Raw genomic sequence first — 5,611 nt, forward strand, 5'->3', positions numbered from 1 at the left:
AGAATTCATAATCAAATAATAAAACAAGACTTGAAGCTATTATGCACCATCTTCTGAATTCCCAGCACGAGTACCTGTCTACTAGGCTCCTGAGAATACAGGTTATTTGAAAGAGTTGATCAGCAATTAAGCTGGTGAGTTCGTAAGATTTTAATGATGTAAGTAAGTTGTAAAATGTTGTTGTAAAATGTAGTTGAAGATGTAATTGAAAGATGTAGTAAGTTGTAAGTTCTGTTTAGAAAATTTTGCCTGTTCCTCTAGAAAATCCTATATTTCCTACTTTGATGAAAGATACGTAAAAATGATTCTACAATCCTTTCTATGAGTACGAAATGGATACAAGTTATATAAAACTCAGAGTAAACAAACAATCGACTGTGCGCATCTGCCCTAAGCCCACAACCAAACAAGGAACAGGAAGTAAGGCGGATAGCACACATCCCATTGGTTGTCAGATCATCGTTGTATATAACCCTGGTGTATTCACTTGTTACTCATGGAGTTAATTGTAATGGTTCGTTTATATTTAATGAAAAAATTATTTAAGAAAACCCTTATTTCTTATAATAAAATGGTGACCACTGTGATTACTTCTATAATCACTTAGTTTATACAGGCTATATATGATTTAACATCGAATAGAAAGTTAATTGGGTGAATCTGCCCTAAGCCCACAACCAAACAAGGAGCATGAAGTAAGGCGGAAAGCACACATCCAACTACCTATTGGGTATTAATTATATATAACCATGATGTATAAACTAAAGTATTATAGAGTTAATCACTTTAGGTCCTTTAAGTTTATACTGGTTTAATAAAATGGATTAAACCCTTAACTGGTAAGTTTCTAGTTTTGTATACCAAAAGCTCTGATTTGGAAAGTATGTTTTGTACTAGAAAACTGTGCATTGACTCTATGTCCTATGACTTGACCCATACTTGGTACCCTTATGATGACTTAATGTATACTGAGCATATATATATCTAGAATCGAATAGAAAATAGACTGGGTGAATTCGTTCCAAGCCTACAACCAAACAAGGAACAGGAAATAAAGCGGAGAGCACACATCCTATTACCTGTCGGATCCTATTGTTATATATATATATATATATATATATATATATATATATATATCCTTTGATGTATACATTAAGGAATCATAAGGTTAGCATTATGGTCCTTTCTATCAATCGTAGCCTTCTACCAAGGCATCTAATGTTATCTATGTTTGTTTCTTGCATGAATTGTGTAATTTCCCAAGTGAGACTATCATTAACCAAAAATATATTTTTACATTACTGTTTATTGTGAGAAGATCATAATGTGAATGAAATGGGGAAATAATAAAGTACTGTAGTGTTGTATTTATAGTAACTACTGCTGTACTTTATATCTTAATCAGGCAGTTAATTAATATTAAATGTGGAATGGTTGCACCATACTATCGACTAATAACACGAAGATGAAAGACGTCGGAAGAAATCACATTTGGCACCCGTAGACTTGCAAGTCCCATGGTAGCGAACAACAAGGTGTAGGATAGTCGATCATGTATAGATCTATACACAAATTCACGCTCCCCCTCTAGGAGATTCTAACTACAAATCGAGCCATGACAGGTGATGACATGCCCCGAACGATGGTTTACATTTATGTTATTGTATACTTGTATATGTTCTGTATGTACTAGCTGTATTGCATGTTCTCTCTGTCTAGTATGTATGTATGTTCTGTTTGTTTCTTATCATAGTATGTTTGACTCATGTATGAACTGACTCTTTGTATGCTTCATTGTACTAGAAGTAATGAATAGTATCTTCCTAAACTATACCTATAATAGTTTATTAATGTTTTACTTGAACAGTTATTGAAAAGACTCATTTTACTACTAAGTTATGTTGGTACTTTAAAAACGGAGTTTGATTAACTATAAAGTAACATAACTTTAAAAGAGTTTTTGACAACTTATAAAAGACATAAGCAACATTTTGAAAGATGTTTATAACAAACAATTTGTAACATCCTGAAATTCAGGTACAACTATTTTACCTTTCTCTTTTGTGAAGTTGTCAAGATTAGCCCTTGAGTGGAAATTGTAGCAAATGAGTACGCTGGGCATACTCAAGAGTACGCTGCGCGTACTCAGGTGCTTATTTTGGACGCGGACTCGCCTAGGTACGCTGGGCGTACCCAGGGTTACGCTGGGCGTAGTTGGCCCAGATGCAAAACCCTAAATGTGGCTTGAGGGCTATAAAAGGAATGAGATGGTCTTGTCCGCAGCTACCATCCCTCAGAGAGAAACCCTAGAAGAGCAACTTTATCGTTCTAAAGCTAGTGTGTGTGTTCTTGAGCAAGAAAGTGCCTTTGTGTGTTAGTAAAGAAGAAGAGGAGGTTCTTGTGGAGGCTAGAAGTTGGAGTACAAGCTTGGATCTGAGTTCTACAGAGGGAGGAGCTTCACTTGGAGGTATAAAGCTCAAAGCTTTCCTTGTTATTTTTGATTTGTGCTTTATTGGACCATTGCTAGGGTTAAAGTCCTAAAGGTGGAGACTTTATGAGCATAAAGGACTCCATGGACCTAGATCTGTCCCATTTCAGTGATATTTGTGTTATAGATCCATAAAGTTTCCATCTTGGTCGTTGATATGAGGTCATGCTTGAATTATGAGCTTTCTAGAGTTGGGAAATGGAATGTTATGGGTGTTAGTGACTTGTCCAGCCATGCAAAGGCTTAAAGTCACCAACTTTATGGATTAAGAGTCTTAGAAATGGTCAGGTCTAAAAGCTGGACATGGGTCTTAACTGTTTAAGACCTCAAGAGCTAAGGAGTCTGAAACTGGGAGTTACGCTGGGCGTAATCCCAGTACGCGCGGAGTAGGGGGTCGCGTTCCCTGTTTCTGTGAGGTTGCCGGGTACGCCCAGCGTACAGGCTTGGTACGCGCAGCGTAACCCGGAGAGTTGACTTTTGTTGACTTTTAGGGTTTGGTCAACAATTGGACTTTTAGGACCATTAAGGGGTAAAATAGTCTTTTAACCTTCTGAGAGGACATAGGAAGGGATTAGTCTAGCCTTGAGAGCCGTTAATGATTTAAAATAATTACTTTATGTGATTTGGCGGGGCTAGGTCGTTGTTTCGAAATTCAGGGATATCGAGCACGTGAGTTACTAGACATCATACGAGGTGAGTCTTTTCACTATACTGTAGCTGGAAGGGTACTTATGTGTGACTGTAAGGTCTTGTATGCTATGATGTATGTACTATATGCGGTTATGTGATATGTATGTGCTATGTATGATTACGTATGATATGGACCGGAAGGTCAAGAGGTTACGGACCGGAAGGTCGATACGGGTAGGACCGGAAGGTCTACCGGGATTTGGGACGGGAGTCCCCTGAGACACATGGATCGGAAGATCCTACAGAGTTGTGGCCTGGAAAGGCGTATGTGTGGCATGTGGTATTTTGGGGAACTCACTAAGCATTTATGCTTACAGTTGTTATGATATGTGTTTCGGGTACTAGCGAGGACCGTGGGAAGGCGCCGACATGATCCGTACACACTTATGGAGTTTATGTTATTGAGATTCTGGGACATGTTTTTGTTATGACACAGTGACACATTATGTTTTGTGATTATCATGTGAATGAAAGTATGATTTAAAAATGAAAAAATTGTTTTGAAAATTTACGTTGTTACAAGTTGGTATCAGAGCCTTGGTTTGAGGGATTCGGGTGCATCTTCGGATAGATCTGAACTCAAACTGAGGAATTGAGAAAGTTTTTCATAAAATAAATAATTTTTCTAAAAGAGTAAAAGATTTTGAGAAAGGCAGAAGGAAGCATTGTGTACGATCAGCCAGCGCCTGAATGGTGATTTCCCAAAATACCCTTACATTATGTGTTATGAGATATGTTATGATATGATATGCATGCTAGAGTTGGCTAGGTATTCATATTAGGACTAGAGTGGCCTGATTTTGGGATGCCTTAGCCTAAGAAGATTTTTGCTGCTATGTGATGCTTGAGAGTGAGTAGATAGCAGTGAGGAGCTTATAAGAGGTCTACCGAAGGGTAGCCTATGCCAGTGAGATGTAGGGTACTTGTGATCTGGGATCCATGGAGGAGGACTTAGAGTGAATGCTGATGCGGTGTGGACGGTAGTATAGGGCCCGTACTACTGAAGACACCGGAGCAGTGCGCACCCTAAGTAAGAATCCTTTGGGTACTAAGGAACAAGTAGGGTTGAGTTATCGAGTGTGAGTATGCTCGAGCGAGTCTCTGATATTATTATGTTGTATTTCAGAGACATCATGGTTGGGACATGCCACAGACCTGAGGCGAGCGGTGTGAGTGACGAGGAGCTTCGTCAGATGATCCACGATGAGGTGGCAGCGGCGATTCGAGCCGAGATTCCAGAGATGTTTGGGTCTATCAAGACCACATTGAGTGAGACGTTTGATGAGCGGTACGCAACGGTGACTGAGGCTGCGGCTGCTGCAGCTACTGCAGCTGTCGCTGCTGCCAGACCTCAGGGAGGTGACTCGTTATTGCTTCGAGAGTTCAGCAACACGAAACCACCAGAGTTTGATGTGACGCAGGATCCGATCGCTACGATGAGATGGATTTCTGATATCGAGGGATGCTTCTATACGTGTTCATGTCCGGAGCATCTGAGGGTACGGTTCACGTTGAACCAGCTCCGCTTGGGAGCGAAGGATTGGTGGAAGTTCGTGACGGCGAGCTTCACTCTTGCAGAGATTTCAGCGGTGACCTGGGAGAGGTTCACCACCATGTTCAGAGACGAGTATGTTCCCCCGGTGGAGAGGGAACGGTTGGTTCAGGAGTTCTTGACCCTCAAGCAGGGTACTGATTCTGTTACGGTGGTTACCAGGAAGTTTCATGAGGGGGCGATGTTCTGGCCTGAGCAGGTGTCTACTGAACAGGCACGCATGAGCCGATATTTGGGCGTTTTGAGGAGGGACATTCGGGAGTTCGTGTCGAACTCGACTTACCGGTCATTTGCTGAGCTCCAGGCAAATGCCCGGAAGAGGGAGATTGAGTTGGAGAGTCAGGCCAGGGAGGAGGCCGAGTCTCAGAGGATGGATCGGCGGCCGGCACAGTCTCAGCAGACAGCCAAGCGGGCCATGCCCGCTGATACGAGATCTGGAGGCCAGAAGGGCCGCACTTGTGGGAAGTGCGGCAAGGGACATGATGGGGTCTGTCGATCGGGTGCTTGCTACAAGTGTGGCAAGGAGGGGCATATCGCCAAGGATTGCCCCAAGGGATTTATGGTTTGCTTTCATTGCAACCAGACTGGCCATCGCAAGGCTGAGTGCCCACAGTTACATCAGGGATCAGCACAGGGATCTGCACCTGCTGCTAGGGTTACCGAGGTTCGGCCAGTAAAGGCCGAGGCACCGAAGGCTCGCGGGAGAGCTTTCCAGTTGACAGCGGAGGAGGTCCGCGCAGCGCCCGATGTTGTGGCTGGTATGTATTCTTTATTTATTTATGTTGAGTTGAGATATTGTGCTTATATGATGATATGCGTAGGTACTTTTCTTGTGAGTTCTGTACCTGCCTTAGTGTTATTTGACTCGGGTGCGAGTCGAT

Source organism: Lactuca virosa, chromosome 8, assembly GCF_052849685.1.
Source record: "Lactuca virosa cultivar CGN04683 chromosome 8, Lactuca_virosa_CGN04683_v6, whole genome shotgun sequence".
NCBI classification, from domain to species: Eukaryota; Viridiplantae; Streptophyta; class Magnoliopsida; order Asterales; family Asteraceae; genus Lactuca; species Lactuca virosa.